The 21,535-nt window shown below is 30.5% G+C and overlaps 1 long non-coding RNA gene across 1 annotated transcript in view; it reads left to right on the top strand.

The window, feature by feature from the left end:
* Positions 1-2,223, top strand: part of LOC148308880 (uncharacterized) — a 73,367-nt gene extending 71,144 nt beyond the window's left edge. The window contains exons 2-3 of the long non-coding RNA XR_015837625.1: positions 457-522; positions 2,101-2,223. This is a non-coding gene — a long non-coding RNA (uncharacterized LOC148308880). The remainder of the gene's footprint in view (positions 1-456; positions 523-2,100) is intronic.
* The last annotated feature ends 19,312 nt before the right edge of the window (positions 2,224-21,535 follow it).

Genomic DNA, 21,535 nt, shown 5'->3' with positions numbered 1-21,535 from the left:
TATTAAAAAAATAAAATAACCCTTTTTGGCCATCCGGATAATTTAACACAAGTCCTTTACATTAAATTATATTTCCGATGATGATATATTAATTAACTAATTTCATGAACCCAGATTTGTGAGCAAAGATTTGGACATTAAAAATGCAGTAACTAGCAATTACTCATTATCACGGTTAAAACTGATTATCTTCATATTTTTTTAATATTTAACTTTTTATTACTAGCTCGTCAGTGACAGGAATTTTAAAAAGTATTGAATGTAAATTCGTGAACAAAATTTTAATAATTGTTAAAATTGCTACTTGGTTTTAAAAAAATCGTTGCAAGTCTGACAGGAAACCTAGAATTTAGTATCGGATCCGGAAATGTGGCGGAAGCTTCCGGTGCTATTTATTATATCTGCTGTTTATTTCAGTTTCATGTTTTAATGTTTATTTTTTCTTATTATTTTCAGGGCACCTGCAGATATGTAGATACACATAGTATGAAGAAATGATTAGCAGAAAGTCTGACAATTAATGTAAGTTAATAAGTTTTTGAAAAATATTTATGTTTAAATATGTTTAAATATGATTTAATTTATTTTATTTATTAATGCGGTACATATTTATGGGTTTTCTTAAAACGTAAATAATCCTGAGTCAAAACTTTACTTAATTAAAATCTTTAACAACATTTTGAGTGTATTCCAATACTTATTCACAAATCTGGATTATCTCCACTTATGAGTTTTTTGTACTTTTTTTGACATATCAACAGAGATGAAGAAAAATATGGAAGTCTGGGCAACTACGACTGTCATAGGCTGGTTTAAGTGATAACTTTACACACGTGTAACATTCACCTATTCTACCCATGATTAACAACCACACTACTCTAATTCTTGGAACATGTATATATATATATATATATATATATATATATATATATATATATATATATATATATATATATATATAAATATATATATATATATATATATATATATATATATATATATATATATATATGAATATATATATATATATATATATATATATATATATATATATATATATATATATATATATATATATATATATATATATATATATATATATATATATATATATAATATATATATATATATATATATATATATATATATATATATATATATATATATAAATATATATATATATATATATATATATATATATATATATATATATATATATATATATATATATATATATATATATAAATATATATATATATATATATATATATATATATATATATATATATGTATATATATATATATATATATATTTATATATATATATATATATATATATATATATATATATATATATATATATATATATATATATAATATATATATATATATATATATATATATATATATATATATATATATATATATATATATATATATATATATAAATATATATATATATATATATATATATATATATATATATATATATATATATATATATATATATATATATATATATATATATATATATATATATATATATATATATATATATATATATATATATATATATATATATATATATATATATATATATATATATATATATATATATATATAAATATATGTATATATATATATATATATATTTATATATATATATATATATGTATATATATATATATATATATATATATATATATATATATATATATATATATATATATATATATATATATATATATATATATATTGTTAAAATTCATCTCACCATAGATGTCACTAGTGAATTTCTTGTGAATGGCAAGCACTTTGTTTCGAATTTAAACAATATATTTATAAGTTCTAAGAATTTGGTTGTAGTGTCAATCGTGGGTAGAATTGGTGAGTGTTACACGTGTGTAAAGTGATCACTTAAACCGGCATATGACGATCGTAAGCCCCGTAAATGCCCAGACTTATAGCCCATATTCTTCTTCATCTATGTTGAGATGTCAATAAATTATAATCATATGAAATCTTTTACATTAGAATATAAGACTTATTCGATTAACAATAAGATTAATTCGTTAATTAATTAATGTTAATTAATTTCAGGTGACTGAAGTATTACGACCCATCAGAATGACACGAACAAAAAAAAGTGCGATTGCAATTAACTTTTACTGCTGTTTTTATTATATAATATTTATTGTAAAGTTTAATAAATAATTATGCGTATTTTAAAGTCTTTTTTTAAAACCATATCAATGCACAAAAGGAAGAAACCTTTATTAGATAGTCTGAAACCAACTACCCGAATCCAATAACTCTGAAAACGACGAATAAAAGGCTTCATTAATATATGTATCTGTGTATTATGGTACATCGAAGTCTTATAAGTATTTTCTAGGAAATTTTAGTTTGGACTCATATACAATAGCATTTATATCGCCAAGTGATATCATTGCGATCGAAACCCAGGCTTTATATTCCCGATAACTGAAAAGTAATATAGGCCATTTAAGAAAGGTGTTCCTTGATATATGGCATTCGATTTTCTAGGATTGTGAGGAGGGGATGTTATTTGACCCACGAAGTTATTGGATTCCATCTTATAAAACAAGTCTACAAACGCAGAAACTCATTTTAGAAATTAAGATTTTTATGCCAATTTGATCCCTTTATGGTATGACCGCCTCTGCAGCGTTTGGGTTCAGTGCTAAAAGTCCCGGGTTCGATACCCAGAGATAAAATATACTTGATTTTTACTCTCATTCACCTGACGCGCAGGACTTATCACTTTACGTTCAAGTACGATCAAGATAACACTTTATTGATACGATAGAGTGCCCTATACACCATTGGAGCGGATAAGGGTAAGAAGAAAGAAGATGTAGAATAAAAATATTTTTAAGACGAAAAAATCGATGGAGTGATACACATTGTTGTAAACGTTTTTTTTATTTAAGTTTTTATACAGTAATATAGAAATATCTTATCTTTTTGACAAAGTATGACTACGAAAAATGTGTAAATATTATCATATTTAAAATTCGAATTCCATTAAATTATAATAAAATATCACAGTCCAAAAAAGCAACCAACATTTTGAGATCGCATCACTTACTCGCGAGAAATTTCTTCACTACCGGGCAGAATATCAATAAATTTAATTCAGATCGAAAAAACATCTCAAAATATTGTGCACCATTTTTTTTAATTGGCAATTTTTATATGGTTTGTAAAATCGTGAAAACAGAATATCAATAAATTTAATTCAGATCGAAAAAACATCTCAAAATATTGTGCACCATTTTTTTTAATTGGCAATTTTTATATGGTTTATTGAAAAATCATGAAAACTGATGATATAGTAAAGCTTCTTTATCATACATAATTCAAACTAGCGCGGAATTTTTCTAAATAGATAACGAAGAGTTATGTCCTCACACTACTCGAACAAACAACCTCAGTTTATTGGTTATCAATCCTACGAGTACATATACGGTCTTTCATCGCTAAGGCGAGTTGATATAAAAGTGATGATACTGTAATTGATAAAAAAAATAAGGAATACATGGGGCAAACGGATGGATAGGGTGAGATGAGGAGTTTAGGGAGGGAGCAAAAAGGTTCAAAAAGAAATTAAATGTAAAGTTAAGGTCCCAAGTAAAGATAGAAATGTTTCAGACGTTTCTTCAAGGTCAACAGGGTTGGGGCATTTAAAACGTGGGGTGGAGTTAGTTGAATTAATTAATTTATTCCACAGTCCATACTTAATTAATAGTAAATGTTTATTCATTTATTTTGGTATTAATATTGTAATTTAAAATGAATTATCCAACGATAAATATCTGATCTAAAATTCACGCTGTAGATATCTTTTATATTCAGGATTGCCTGATTAGTATAATAATCAAGGTGTCTCAACTATAGATGAAGCGTCTATCGTTTTTCATTAAAAAATATTTTTTATATTTTAATAATAGTTTGCCAATTTAATAGTTAACAATCACTCATAAAACAACAATAAAAAGTCATATACTGCAAAATTTTGAAACAATACAAATTCATCCAAAATAAATAATAATTAACAATATGACAATGACCATTGTCTACGTTTCCGCTGATGAAAAATAAAAATCACAAATAAACAAAAATAAGAAACAGTTCCAAAAACACAATATCGTTATCTTCAAATACGGTGTTTGACAATAATACAAAATGTATCGAAACACGTGTCATAATAGATTTTAAGAAATAGCGGTATTTACCTAGTAAAACTTAAATTATAAATGGACAGATATATCATCTTAAGTTGAGAAACCTACCATATAATTATATTGTTATGTCCTCCACAGAGTGAACACTCCATTGAAAGCTGTCCCACCGCATGCCCAAATCTGATACAGAAGCATCTAGGCTTCCTGACAGATCTGCTCATGCAAAGCAATTTAAAAAAAATCTAAGTTGCGAAATTTATTGAAAATGTGAAACAATATAAAATTGTATCCCGATTTTACTGTGAATTTACATTTAAAAGCTTTCGATATACCTGTCACTGCCAATCTAAATAAATACAAGTTTGTAAATCCGTCACCAAATTATCTAAAAGTACCCCGGTGTAGGAAGGGAAAGGGATAAGTATTTGGTTCATTTAGTCAGCTAGATCCGATTCCGACCCGACGTTGGCCGGTACACAGACGCCCACAACCCCGACCAGCAAAGCAGACAGACACGGAATAGTGCAAAGACATAGTCAGAGAGTCAGTCATCGCATTTCCACTCAACCATTATGTGTCGATGAATAATGGTTGAGTGTACACTCCAGTGTCTGGTAGGATAAGTAACAGTAGTACAATATAATATAGTTTTATAAGTCAACAAAGAAATAACGTAATTTAGTTAGAGTCCCGCCAGATAAGGATGCTAATGCCAGCACATAAGCAAATAAATTGTGTAGAATAGGGGTGTGTAATTGTGTAAGTGGAATCGCGTCAGTTGATTGGTGAACGTCGCTTAGTGACGGAGCATCAACATACCATTGTTTATAACTGACAAAGAGGGTGCATATTCATTTGTTTAAACAAAACAACGGTGACCATGTCTGAAGCGATAAAGTTTCGAAAATGAATGCTTTCGTATGGACAAACGAAGGTTAACATTTGGAACGGGAAATCACGTTTGATGACATTACTTATATTAATAACATGGAAGTTTTGTTAAAAAATATATATTTATTGGCTTTAAGTCATATTTTTTGTGTAGAAATATCTATATGAATAAGCGTCTATAAGTAATTCGCAGGATTGCTTTGAAATTTTGACAAAACGTTAGGTACTTTTAAATACGCGCGTGATATTACACATAGCACTAGTGTGCATGCGTAATATACATGCTATAATATTCACTTATTTTCGACCGAGAAAAACTTGGCACGATCAAGTGCCTATGCCAAAAACTTGAAAGTGGTCAGGTTAGGAGTCGAAACAATCAATTTTTTTTAACAATCGGTGGGTGTGTATGAGGAGATGCATGAACGTGGAAGAGGCGAAGAATGTTTGCAAGGACAGAGTGGTGTGGCGTTCTGTTCTCTCTGCCTACCCCTGCGGGGAAGCGGCGTGATGGGTAGTTAGTTAGTTATATTCACTTATTATGTCAAAAAAGTATTTTCGATTTTACAGTAAAGATATTTTAATATTCTTTATTTAAGTCTATCTACGTATTTTATAAAACACTTTTTTACCCTTGATCCGAATTATATATCTTTTATGAATTAATATTGCAATCCATACTCCGAAATAATGTAAAAAAATGAAATACCATATTTTTGCACCATGGTCACCCTATCGGCATATTTACATTTTTCCTATTTCTATTTTATACGGGGTGATTTATACCATTCTTCGCTCCTCTTATTTCTTGAAAAGCCGGCGTGACAGGTGTGTGTCTAAAAAATATCATATCGACCGATATAAAGAATTTATGCTTCAGATATGGTTACTCTTTCCGAGTCTGTGGGTGAAGTGAATAAAATTTGGTGTCATATTTCAATTTTCATACGAGAAAATCTGTCAAATGTATTATTGAATAAAGCTTTGAAAAGAAAATTGTATATCTTAAAATTATCTCATAATTTGGAAACCACGATCTTGTTTTTTTGATACTCCAGCCCAATGGAATATACATTTTTGTGTGAATTCATAATAGGCCTATTGAGAACCCAATATAATGCTTTGAGGAGTTTATAATACACATACGAGTAAATTTCTCATTTATCAGGCATTAACTAACTTGAAATTTAAAAAAAAAAATACATGTGTTTATCATTTACAAAAATACTTCAATTTCATACTATTTCTGTGAACCTAAGCGGCTCATTCTTAGAAAAAGATATGAAATTGTGGTAGAGAGGGCTCGAACCGAAAAATTCTGACTCAATGGTCCGCGACACCAACCACGGGACTACAACATGACACTTAATGATTTAAACACTTGCATAATACATTTTTCTGAGTTTATTCATTTAAATACGACTAGTTTCGACAATTACAGTTGTTTTCATCAATAGATGAAAATTCAAACTGATAATTCAAAATATTTTTTGACATCTCATCAAAGATGAAGAAGAATATGGAAGTCAGGGCATTTTCGGAGCTGACGACCGTCATAGGCTGGTTTAAGTGATCACTTTACACACGTGTAACATTCACCAATTCTACCCATTATTGACAACTACACTACTCAAATTCTTGGAAGTTCTATATATTTGAACCAATTTAGAAACCGTGTTCTTGTATCACTAGAACTTCACTAGAGACTATCTATTGGTGAGATAAGCATTATCGATAAAATTAAGAAAGGTGTGTTGAGATGGTTTGGACATGTGGAGCGTATGAGTGAAGAAAGAACGGTCAAACAAATTTATGAGGCGAATGTAGTTGGAAAAAGAAGCAGAGGACGACCGAGGAAAACTTGGCACAATCAGGTATGTCAAATACTTGAAAGCGGCCGGGTCAGGTGTCGTAATAATCGTCGGGTATGTATGAGGAGATGCATGAATGTAGAAGAGGCAAAGAATGTTTGCAAAGACAGAGTGGTGTGGCGTTCGATTCTCTCTGCGTACCCCTGCGGGGAAGCGGCGTGATGGTTAGTTAGTTTTTTTTTATATTTTAATCGATTCCGAAGGCCAAATTTACTCATTTACAAATTTATGCAATGCATTGAAGAAAAATAAAACGAATTATCATTACGGATTTAAATACCCCTTAATTATTGTTAAGGAATCCCTTAGTAGCTTAACCTCAATGATTCAGAGTATCATCTTCATAATTCTTTTATATGCTAATCAGAGAAATCATCCACATTTGTTTCTGTCAATATTTCAATGTAAATATTACACCAAAGTCTTAATTTATTAAAATCGTCGACCATCTTGATGAAAATTTAATTGCTAATTCAGTATGAATGAAGAAAAGTACATTAAAATGAGAATGGATGTTCTCATCTGCAAGGCTTACGAACTATCATTGGCCGCTTTAAGTGATCACGTGATGACTTTGCAATTTTTTTTAAAAGTTGTGAATATGTTGGAAGTGACAAACAACCCACGTGTTCTTTTTTTTCAGAATAAACTTCGAATGCGATAACTATATTATTAAGTATAAAACTTCATTATCATTATCACACTCTACGAAATGCCTGAAAGTATTATTTTCCATTTCGCTATCTTTCTTATTTGCACCAGTTTTTTTATTCACAATGTTTAAAGTATCCCCCCATTGATTTTAAAGACGTTGCAACATTTGATTTCTTTTAAAACTTGTTCAGATGAATAAAGCAATTTATTTATCTTTTTTATTGCTTTTTTATTGATAGTAACAAAGTCTGTCGAGTTTTCAGATATAACCGAACGATGGCGGGGATTTTTCCGTAGTTTATTCCGCCATAAACGATGTATTGGAAAATGTGTCACTTAACCGATAGTACCGCGACTATATTGTATTACCAAGAGGTGCTCAGCATACCTTATTTCAGTTTTTGAATTTTCATTATATTTAAATTTTAAATAAATTTAGGTGGAGGTAAATAGGTGCTACTTCCATTTTGAACCAATCATGCAAAGTTCTGTTTTGTGTCGATAATATAAAATAAAGCTTTTATTACTTACTGGAATAAAGAAATATTTAAAAAAACTAACCACCATGCTGCTTCCTCGCAGAGGTGGGCAGAGAGAATAGAACGCCACACTACTCTGTCTTTACACACAATCTTCGCATCTCCCACATTCATACATCTTCTCGTGCATACACGCCGATTATTGCGACTCCTGACGTGACCACTTTCAAGTATTTAAAAATTTCATGTTTTTCTAAGTCTTCATCTGCTTCGATTACCAAACACATTCGCCTCATAAATTTATTGAACTATCCTTTATTCACTCATTCGAATTACATGCCAAAACCATTTCAACACACCTTTCTTTATTTTATCGATAATGGTTATCTCAGCCTTGCATTCACTACTTATATCACCATTCGAACACCTATTATACAATGTTTTACCACACATTCATCTGAGAGATCGTATTTCGATCGCATTCAGTCTTATTTCTTACTTCTTTTGCTAAATCCTCGCTTCACTTCCTTACATTGGGAAATACTGTGTGGAAGAAGTAACCATTTCAAAATAATTAAAATGCAAAACAGGAAAACCTACCGACATGTAAGTGGTCAGATTATTAAACTTTTGCAGTAAATATATGCAGATTGGAGTGGACTCGCACTTGTATACTTTTTATGCGAAAAGGTTAAAATAATGTTCATATTTAAGTACATTACAGTTTTACATTAAAGCGTACTTATGTGAAATTATTTGAACAATTGTTTCAACTGAATCTTGGAACCTCATATTATTTTTGATGCAAAGATAAAGAAGAATATGGATGTCTGGGTATTTACGGGGCTTACGACCATCATAGGCTAGTTTAAGTAATCTTAATTAATATTGATTAGGAGCTATTGATTCTTCCGAAGAATAAATAGCTCCTAAGTGGATAAACTCAGATTTGTTCTTAATGATTTGGACTCACTCAAAATATTGACTCAATGTTAATTTGATCCTTTGTTACGTAAAGGCAAGGTGATCAGGCACCAGTCCGGGGTGTTTACAATCTACTACAATATGTAGCGGACTAACTACTATAAACTAGTTACATAAAATCCAGCGGCCGCTATCCCCAACTTTTATAAACTTTTAATGATTTATTACCGAGGAAAAGGGTTGCAAATTGTTAATAGAAAACGTAGATTGAGTTTTACTTTTTTACAAACTTTTAATTATTGTTATTTGTATCATTATATATCTTTATTTTAAACCATGAAGCGACATTTGCAAGACTTTAAGGTTCATTCAATGAAATAATAAACATAAGAACATAATTTTAAAATATGTTTTAAATATTAAAATCAAACACTGATGTTTGGTTTTTTTTTTCTTAAACCACTAAGTTTATCGTGACAGTAGTTTGAAAATGCACTAACAAGGCGAATCATTTGTCAGGATTTTTTTTTTGTGTATGAAAAAAAGAATCTATAACTTAGAAGACCCTAAAATCATTGTTTAAATTTGATATTCATAATATAAATTATGAAGTTCTATAAATTAAACACCAAATCAATAAATAACAAACAAAAAAAGTAATTTTCCCTTAATAGGATTTTCTATTTCGAGAGGACATTTACTTTATGTCAAAAGTGTTGTCATTTGATAGCAATGAGTCAAGACAATTAATATAATTATCATTATTACAATCATGACTAGCATTAGTGATGCAATCATGAATGACACGTCCGATTGAAACGATGTATTTTGTTTATCCCTAACTCCATATCCATTTATAGATATCATTTTAATAACGCATTTTATTTAATACTGAGTTTATGCACAATGAAAACACGTGTCAAAGGTTTTTATATGTTTTAAAAGACCTTTTTCAAAATGTGGTTTACGTTTGATTTTGTTTGATTTGTTACTGCGTTTGTGTAAATATTATTGTAATGAAACCTTTCGAATGAATATAACGAGTAGCCCTGAAGGGTAGTATTATCAACCCTTCGACTACGTGGAGTATGCTAATATACTTCTTTTCGGCTAAAACAAATATCCATTTTAATATTTTAATGGTAGTATCACTTTCTATTACTCGACAAAACACGTCATTTTTCAGTTATGTTTTTTATCCAAGCAGCTTCATTATGAAATGGATTAATTCTTCACATGTACCCTAACTTAACGTTCAACAGCCTAACCTTCACATGTACGTCTTACCTAACCTAACCTTACGTAACCTAATCTCTCTTGTCATACAATTTTGGTTTTGTTACCCCTCCCATTCAAGTCCTCGCCTAATCCTATTTTTTTGGCTTCTTTATTTTCAATCTTACTAATTTAAATATAGTTTTTTTAAAGATTCGATCTGCTTTTGATTGTGTATGTTTATTTAAAATAGATATTGTATTCGAACCTTGTAGATAGAAGCATCTGTAGCTTCCGAAACTCTTCGTAACAATATAATACTGAAGTGGTAAAAAACAAGTGTTTTATTTAAATCTTTATCATGTCTCACCTCAAAGTGGATGCCGAAACAATAAATAACATACGTTGGGTCTTTAAAAAAAGAAACTACTTAAAAAAAGTTATTCATAAATGGATTATGGAGGTGGCTAGATCTGAAATAGGTCACATTATTCGGCCATTTCTTATTGATTCCAAGCATGAAATGTGCTCTTGGCACTGGAAAAATTAATGAGGGCACATTATTGCAATTCATTATTGCGTGTATGATGAAATATAAATAATTGTATAAAGTAATCACTTAAGCCAGCTGATACCAAGTGTGAGCCCTGTGAATGCCCTCACCTCCATGTTTCTGTTTAAAAGATGATTACGAGAAATTTGATATAGTTTATCTCCGTATATTTCAGGGGTAGAATCCAGTGTTCAAGTTAACAAAAATATCGGTAATGGATGTTTATTTTAGTTTACCGAAGCGAGCGAAATTCTGAAAATTTGTAAAAAAATCTACGTGTAATTTGATATAAAACGGGTAGATGCTCTTGTTCGCGTCTATGGTAAGATTTTTCAATTTACGTTGATTACCATATATAGAGCGAACACTAAAAAGGAATACTGAATATGTGTTTCATGGTTGGAGGGAGAATCACGCTATCCCGAGATGTTATTTACGCTAGAAATTTTAAAATAAATAAATTATTGCTCTCTCAACAAAGACAAAAAATTTATCGAGATGGGAATATCGAAGTCCGGGTTTTTACAAAGCTTACAATCTGTCATTGGATATTACAATAATATCCATATTTATAAAAATAAAAGTTGAATTGACATAGTCCTTTATTTCATTTGAAATCGACATTTTTATTAATGTATGTGATATTCTTTCCGAATTATTTGAGATAATAGGAGACGCCTGCTTTTGCGTTCTTTATAATTGAGTTTTTCTAACTATATTTTAACGATAATTTGAGTGTGTTCAAATATTGGTTTGCAAATACTAGATTTGAAACTTTGACTTTATTTTACTAACGACTGTTGTTTGAGTATATTCATCGAACCTTGGAGGGTGTGAATTAGATAATTTTCATCAACAGGAGCGAGATGATATTCCACATCCAATATACATGGCATATTGGATTTTACAAAGTCAAAGGGCGTACTTGCGGTGAAAGCGACGCCAACGCTGTAATTTCTAGAGGCATCGTTCAAGCATCGATTATCGAATACTTTTAACGAATGATTGAACCTTCAAAAGCTTAACTAATACTTAATTTGCTGTAATTCTCTTTGAGGAAATTTCTTCTTTCGTCTATGACCTCTCAACTCACCAGATTGTCAATAGGGTACAGTTATAGATCGACGTGATGTTAACTCGATGTTATAAATGCGAGGTGATAAATGCATATCAGTCGCCTTTAAATGAATATTTTACTAGTTTCAATCAATATTAAATATTCGTTTGAAAAAATAAAAATTTAACCGATATTTAAAAATGTTGTTTCTCCATAGTTGAGGATAAAAGCGTTTAAATGAATGATTATATTTATTAATCAAAGCATTTACTTGGTGTTTAGTCATATTATTATTTTTTTTAATGTTAGTTATGTTTATATATAACCACTCTGTCTACTGGTTTTGCCACGTACCTTTCTCTTCGTCAGGACAATAACTACACCTTGTGAATCATTTATCTACTATACTAAAGAAACACCTATTTCTTTAATTATTTTTTAATTCAGGTTAGTAAACTATTTTTCAGAATTTACCAACAAGATCAATAAACTTTTCAAATATATAATAAATTTAATTTATGATTAACGCTGGTAAAACTTAAATTTAGAAATAAGTACATCTATGAGAAAAAATATTTGAGTAAAAAGAAAACCATTCATCATACAACTTTTTTTAAAGAACGTACCATACATCCTTATGGTATTTGCTTTGGTCGTTATTAAGCAAAAACGAAACGTTTTCGAATAATACTATTTGATGCCTTGTATATTCAAGCATCAAATACTGTGTTTTCCCTTGGGAAATTATTTCGGAGGAGGAATATATATTATATTATACGTAATATACGTTTGTATAATTTGCATATATCCTTACGCTTATTCCTTCTTTTAAAAAAACTTTTTAGTATTTCTTAACCTCACACACACACAAATTTATATGTATAAAAATATATATAAATATATATATATATATATATATATATATATATATATATATATATATATATATATATATATATATATATATATATATATATATATATATATATATATATATATATATATATATATATTTATATACACACAGCGCTTTTTTAAAACAAAAAACGTCCCGGAACTCACTTTTTATATCAAGCTTTTTACTAAAACAAATTATTTTCAAAAATCATTTAAATAAAATTAAAGACAACTTTTCCTATCATTTTGACGACTTTTATAAATTTATATTGTAATAACGTAAGCGCATTTAAACATGTATATGAACTTGAGTTGTAAAAAGTAACAAACTATGCATCGATCAATCTTTCTTCAATTCAAATTTTCTACCGAAAAAGTAACGATTACTCACCGACGCGTCTATAATTTTAATCATCTAACAGAATTATCAATTAGACAAGGATTACGCCAACGAAATCGGAGGCATCTTACCTTTAGGGCGCTTGTGCACGACACGGAATTTTACTGTCCGGCAGTCCGGTTTTTTTTTTCAAATAAAAGCTACTACGACAGCTTAGCCTGATCGAGTTCACGCGCACCGTGATCACGCACCGATCGAGCGCACCGATCGAGCGCACCGATCGAGCACACCGATCCAAAGAAAGACGGCCAAAAGCACAAGCCAATCATCCGTTTTATCATGCTTACCGTATTGCAGGACGGTAAAATTCCGTGTAGTGTACAACCGCCCTTAGGGATCCGCCAGAGGGTGGGAAGATCTCCCTTCGTCTTAAAATCGATCCCGGTATTTCAATTAAACAGAGTACATAAAGTTTGTTTCTTAAGTAATACAACGGAAAATTACTTAGTCGGTGCTAATACTTCAAATATTGACTTGAGTTAGTAACACACATACCAACATGTGTGTATGTACAACTTAAGTGTGTGTATTTTATCACATACACATAAAGTAAAACCTAACACTTTTGGTATAGATAAGACCTCGGTATAGTGTGGCTCGAGCAGCGTAGTTATATTTGACCGGGATGAGGATTATAGCGTACCCCAGGAATGGTTTACGGTATATTCTCTCGAGCAGCTTCACGTTTCACCCCCCGTGTACAATATTGTCGCTCGCATTATGTCATTCTACCTTAAACATGACCCAACCTCATATCGTACATGTAGGTTAACAAGTTTTTAAAATACATATATTTTTTTTTTTATATTATATGTATATACCCACCAAACGATTGAATTTAGTCTTAAAATGAGTTTTTGTATGGAAACGGTTTAAGATTTATTTAGAGAAATAGGAAAAAAAACATATACTTTTCTGTTACAAGTCTTCAGTGGCGTGCACAGAGAATTAGGTAGTAAGGAAAGCTAGGTACTACTACGTAAGATAGGGTAAATATCACGCTAGTAAGTTAGGATAGGCACTGCTTTTCTGCCTATATGGAACGCACGCCCCTATGCGTCTTCAACTTATAATTATATTTTCTTGAATGTTTTTCGCAGATACTTTGTGGCACATTTTATAAGCTTTATAAAATAAAACAACTTTGTTTTAATTACTTTTTATTGGTACACTTTTTCCAACCGGTTTTAACAAGAACCTTGTCATCATCAGGTTTTATATACTAATTGTAAAACATTGAAATGCTCATAAAAAGTGGTTAGAACAAAGTTGATTTATTTTATAAAGTTTATAATTTTTTTATTAATTTTATGGAAGCATTATTGTGTGGATCAAAATATAAAATTAGTAAAAGAAAGATAATGTTAATGTGAAGGTTGTTGAAGTGCGTTCCCTCTGACGGATGTGTGGGAAGTCAATGTACGACAGAAATAAAAATGAAGATGTTAAAAAGGAATGTAAAGCTGAAATAGTGATAGTTAAAAGATTAAGAAAATTTCTTTAAGTTGATATGGACATGTGGAGGGAATGGATAACGACAAGATAGTTTGTTTGACAAATGTGAACTGGAGACAAAACAAAAACGACCACAATAGACTTCACAAGAAATTTTTATTTGAAAGAAACAGTTAAATCTAAATAAAAAAAAATCTGGTCGTGTCAAAAATCTACGTTACCGGAGGGCATGTATGACAAGATATACATATATATGCAAAGGAAGCTAGGAGTGTTTGTCAGAACAGTAGTGTTCTATCCTATCCGCCTACTCCTCCAGGGAAACGGCGTGATGGTAGTAGTAGTAGTAGTAGCTTTATTCGCACATTTCAACAAAATACTAGTCAGTAATCGAAAAACGTAGCATAAATATTAATTATTTACAAAGAACAACCTTAGCGCAGCTATGTTTTTGTTCGTCCTTTGTGAAAGAACGAGCAAAAACATACAGAAAGTTCATAAATTATGAAATTAATGCAGATGTCTGGTTACTTTCGTTGGAAATTTCGTCAAATATAACGTAACGGGTTACGTTAATATAAATTTGAAGCGCGCTGGTTTTTGGTAATTTACCGAATAAACGATGATTTTAAATGGATGATCGTACGGTACATGGAGTGAGGAACTGGTTATTATTTTCCGACTTTTAATCACAAAGTAAAACTTTTAACGGGCTTTTTTAATATGGGTAATATAATCAGAATCCGTCGTTCAAAGTATTGAATCATCGTCAAATCCCTTTATGTGTTTTTTTTAGGTTTGTAACGTATCTAGATACAAATTAAAATTATAATACCAAAAAATATATAACTATTTAATTAGATTACTCCAGATAATCCTAGATATAAGTATCTAGGATTTCGAAAGATTTTTAATTATATTGATTGATTTTATGTATTTTATTTATTTATTTATTTTTCAAAACATATTACATACATGAGTCATATATGTATATATAACATTCCCGATGAGTAATTTATATTTCTCATTTTGGGACATGGGATTAAGGTTAACAAGACTGGAACACAAATAATAAAGTTTCAAAAAAGATATGTTTAAAATAACCAAAAGTAATACATGGCAAATATAGAAACAATAAATAGGCATAAGAAGCATATTTAAAAGAAATAAATGAGAAAAACATAAGGTAAGAAGCATATTCTCAATCACCCAGTAAGAAGATGTTTCTACGAGTGTCTAAAGTGTTATTTATTATACAACAATAAAAATACTTGTGATAAAGTAGGATTCATGTTTTTAATACATTTAAGATATGATGGCCGTAACTCTAAAGTTACGATCAGAAACGGCGGTGGAGGAAATAAAATTCTGACCCATATTTTACTGGGGAAGTTCTCCTATTCTGTTGTTAGAGGACACTGGAATAAAATAAAGCCCGTAATCCTTTTATCCTGTCCACATAACAATATGGTGTTGATGCCCGTTTTATCCTGAAGAGTTGCACTAGCAGTGAGCAGTGACCAGACCATAATCGACACAACATTGAAGCAATTGAAACATAGTTTGAGCAGAATTTCAGTTTGTGTATTGGAGTACTTTTCTCTTTGATGTCGTTTACCCTATCGTACATATTATATATATATATATATATATATATATATATATATATATATATATATATATATATGTATATATTTCATATCACTTAAACCAGCCTATGACGGTATGAATGGAATGCATAATATATTTTGTTCCGACTTTCAATATTCTTCATCTCATGTTGAGATCATTTTTTTGCTTTTGTAAGTGCAATTGTATTTTAGAAACTTGTTGACGTGTTTTCTTTTCTAAGCTATCTGATCCTTTGTTATATTGTGTTTTCAAATTCCCAATGTGACTTCGTAAGAGAGACTTCATGTTGGTTGAAATTCAAGTGGAAGATTAGTGTCTGTACAGATAATTGGATTGGTGTTAGAATATAAATTGCTGCAAACGACTCGTATTTCGATGAATTCCGGCATCATTTTCAAACACCGTGGCCACAGTGTTTGAAAATGATGCGGAAAGCATCGAAACACGCGTCACAATAGATTTAAAGAAATAGTGGTATTTACCAAGAAAACTTAACTCAACTTAACCTTCGAGAAGTGTATTGGTAGCTTAGCTCGATAGTTGCTCATACATTTTGACGAGAGATTTACGAGACTTCGTAGGGTTATTGTAGCAATAGTTGTGGAGAAACTATGATTAGCGAATGAAATATTCTGTCGAAACGCGATATGAAAAATATATCTTATATACTTATACTGCGTGTAGTTGGTGTAAGATCAACATTTGTGAAGGTCCTCACCAAAACGTTACATTTACATTATGAATGATTTTAAGTTATCAGGATTCTAGCTTGTAAAATCGTTACGTTTTGATACGATTTAATGATTTCATATTGGTTTTACAAATGAGTTACATTTTGTTGCAATTTAAATTAAGATTTCGATAGAAAACAGTAAAATAAACATGTTTGCGTTTGAATGATTTTTTGTGCAATATTGGAAATGTAACGTTTTGGTGAGAACCTCCACATTTGTAGTACAATGGTAGGAATTGAGTTTATGTTGCCTGTAATTGATTGTAGGCATTTAAATTACATTCTATTCAATCTCACCGAAGCGTACTTTGATTTAGGTTAAAACAGGAATATTCGAATTGAAGTTTAATCAATGTATTACATGCCATTTTTAGTACATTTATGGGTGGGACAGGGCACCGGGCATCACACCTTTGAAGTATTCAAATATTGATTCCACCGACCGACTCATTAGGGTTCCTATTATACGAATAACTTTTCGTAAATCGTAATAACTATTATACATTTATGTGCAATAGATTACTTTACCAAACACAAAAAATACGTTTCACCCACAAGATTTTAATAATTTGAATACCTTTTTTTTACTTTTATGCTCGTATTTTGTTTGAATATTGAAATTTTTATCATCGTAATAAAAAAAAATCCAACTAATTTACTAACCATCACGCCGCTTTCCGCAGGGATAGGCTGAAAGTATATAACGCTACACAAAGCTGTCTATGCAAACAATCCTTGCCTCTTCTACATTCATGCATCTCCTCAAACATACCCGCCGATTGTTTCGACTCTTGACTCTCCACGGCCAAGTATTTGAAATACTTTATGCCAAGTTTTTCTCGGCATTCCTCTGCTTTGATTACTCACCACATATACAAAGAAGTCGGAAGGAGCAAAAACAGGTAACTAGGGTGAGTGGGGAAGAACAGTGACCATGTGTTTGGTCAAAAAGTCATGAGTTGGAAATCTGAATTGGCTGGAGCGTTGTGAGTTTTGTTGTTTCATCAGCTTCTCATTCTCCAAACTCAAAAGACCCTTTAATGGAAGAGGATTTGAGACGAGTCTCGAAATTAAGGCATCATAAAAGAATCGATTGCGTCATAAGGATTGGATTGGATCGGGAGCTGAAGGACATCATAAAAGAAGCCTTCCAGGTCTCTATTCAAAAGTTTAAACACCGTAAGGATAAATGTGCGGGTCGGGAAGGTAAAGGGAAAGCAGACATGTAACTTGTAAATCAATTGAACATTATTTTATGATTTCAGATTACGTATTAATTGGATAGGCCACGTATGTTTTTGTGTCGCCATTCCAAGCAATACGAATAATTTAATTTGGTTTGCGTCAGAACTTTGATATTACGACTTCGGGCATTGGCGTTTTTATGGCCTCTGGACAAATTGACTGTTCATGAATTGTTTAAATGTGTTGAAAAGAAGTTAGCTAAAATGTTATGTCTTCCCCACCTTTTATATAGGTATTTACCCTACCCTACCCCATTTGCTTAACCGCGCTTTCTGTTTTATTAGCAAATGAAATAAATTCTAAAGATCAAACGTTCATAAATTTACAGGTTTTTAGAAAGTTTTTTAATTACAGAAAAATATCAGACAAAAATTGGAAAGTTATTTAATGATTGCTTTAACACTTCGTAATAATAAAGTCAACCCTACCGTCTGGCTAATTAAAAAGTTATGTCTGAAACGAATAAAATTTACTGGTATAATATTTTTTAAATATTATTCGGCCGACAAATTATTTTACGGAAAAGGTTGTTTGAAACTTTCAATCGTCGCCTCTCCATTTTATTGCGTAACGAGGAATGGTGGATTTTTCCTTTGTGAAAATAATATGTTTTCTAGCCAATGAAAATTCTTGGTAGTAAAATAAAATCACCTTCACAGATTCATATGTTTCCATGGGAACTAAGAGAAAATAATGAATTCAGGAAAAAAGTACCTGAGAAGCATAACACGTAAAGTGCATTTTTAATTATTATTTTTTTCTTTTCTTTCAATTCATAAAACTTGATTTTATGCAAAGATCGTTTTGCATTTGTTCACCTCTTTTAACAAATGAAATATTTCTTTCATTAATCAATTTCCACTAATTCATAACTGAAGTACGATACAGATTTTGTATGACTGCATTTTTTTAAATAACGAGAGAATACTGTGTCGATGGTAGTGCTTGATCTGGTACTGGCCTTTGTCAGTATTTAATTTTATCTTTAATTTTTCTATTTTAAACCAAAAATCAAAGTAAAAAATGGTTTGTATTTGAAAATAGCATCTTGGAGTAGTGGGGTAGACGCTCGAGTGTTTGATTCCTGCCAATTTCCAATTGAATTCGATAAATGTTTAATTTGAATGAGTCTGAGTAATTTTTATACGAATTATATTGAATTTTTTTTTCGTTTTCTTACTATCCTGTTTGCAGACAAGTCTCTAAAATAGAATTTTGCTAGTTATTCCATAGAGCATATGACTTCGAATCCGAAACACTTAGTATGAAAACACAGCCTGACTAAAAATTAATAAGAATAAAACAACAAGTAATTGAAACGAAAAGAAACCAATAACTACGGACCGGGTTTCGTCATTACCGACATCATCAGACTGTAACGACGTAATTAGGTCACTGATCAAATAAAATAAAAATGAAAAATCCATTTGCTAACACATGTCAGCAAAAAATTCAGAATCGAATAACGTTTAATAGTAATTTAAAAAGTAAGACTAAAACTAAAATATTAAACGATTAATTTTAAAAGTTTTAGCAGAAGGGTGATTCAACTATTTGAGATAAAATTGTTTAACCTCTAGATCCACAAATAATTTAACCCACGACTGCCCCTGGGGTCCATATGGGCCAGAAATTTTTGCCCAGGATTTTTTTTTCTAATTTCCAATATTTTTTTTCGTTAACGAAAAAATATATTGGAAATAAGAAATAACGGAATAATGTAAATTGGTATTAAGCAGTATTGTCAGTGTTACAAAAGAAGTGTTGCCAGCCCAAAAAAAACGGTAGTCGAGCAATAATCAATAACATAATAGTTTACATTTGGGCCCATATGGACCCCGTGGGCATTAGAGGGGTTTCCATGGCCTGGGCAGTTAAGAGTTAATGCTTTTCAAGTACAGGAGTATCAAACAATTAGAGTAAGGAAAGAAACTATATAGAAGGTACCTACATAAATATATCGGCGAATACAATATCGTTTTTTCCATTTTGAGCGAGCGAGATATAAATTGTTTTAATTCATGAAATATGTTGAATAGGTATCGTGAACACTACTTTACTCTAAAAAAATGTTGTTCAATTTCCACAAATGGGAAGAGTCCGACGCGCACAAGGGGGGGTCATACGAGAGGTAATAAGATTTGGCCAAAGTGATTTATTTTAACAAAGCAGTAGCAAATAAAACAAATTAAAAACGTGCCGCAGCCTTTCCTACAATTGAACTAAACTTGAATAAGGTAATATGTATTTATTCGATTGTTCCTTATTAGGGCCGAATATTTGCTGGTTTGCTTACTTGGGTACTCAATCATTATATTTTCACCTTCACGCCTTCGCAAATAGAGAAAACATTTTTTATTGATTTTATTTATTATTGATGTTACAGAGGGTAAAAATATATTTATAAATAGAATTTATTTTTATTAAATAAAATATTTGTGTCGTTCAACCACTATTAGGTATACAGTGGAACCTCTCATAAAGAGTAATTCGCGTAACAAACAACAAAGTAAGTTGCTCCCTTAACGAGTGACATTTTGCATAACGAGTTACAGAGAAAGGGTAGTCCCTTTTTCACGACATTCACTTGTGAGTCGGGACTTCCGCGCCAGCCGAAATAAAAAATGATTTACTTAAACGAGTGTTTTGCTTATTGAGCAAGATTTTGAAACAAAATATGCTCGTTATGAGAGGTTTCACTATAGTTTTCTAGAATTTTCACTATCTATTCATGAGTTCACATTGTTTGTTACTTTTCATGTAACAAAAAAACGCAAATAAATACTGTTTTTAAATGGTGACACGGATGCTGAAATAAAATCCTACTTAGTTTTAATATATGGCCTCGAGTTCAATTCTAAACACATTTTTATGTTAATTCGAAAATTCCACAAGTAAAGAGAAAATTCAAACAGGTCCAAAAAACCAATAAACTAAAGTGAAATTCTTATAAAATGAGATTGAAAAAAGGGTGAAATGTAGCGAGTCCCATGTTAAATACAATCTCGACGGGTGATGTAATTTGCTTAGCGTACGAGAATAAAGACTGTCTAGATAAAACGATAGTATGTTGCTTCGTTAAAAGCTTTATTACTTAGTCGTCGTGTAATTTACTTAAGTACACGTTTTACACTCAATATGACTAGAGACTTAATGGAATTTGCCTGTGGAAGTCAGGCCTTATTCTATTTCAATTCACGATTTTTTAGTAAATAAAACACGTTTACAGATTCAAGTATAGAATGTTTCTAATTGTATTTAGGTCCTTTAATTTAATTTGTTTACTTTAAACTAGATATTCGTAACGTTAAATAAACATAA

This window comes from Brachycentrus maculatus, unplaced genomic scaffold (assembly GCF_059751285.1).
Source record: "Brachycentrus maculatus isolate JH-2025_06_01 unplaced genomic scaffold, ASM5975128v1 h1tg000144l, whole genome shotgun sequence".
In the NCBI taxonomy this organism is placed as follows: Eukaryota; Metazoa; Arthropoda; class Insecta; order Trichoptera; family Brachycentridae; genus Brachycentrus; species Brachycentrus maculatus.
This window is presented reverse-complemented; position numbering and strand designations above follow the sequence as displayed.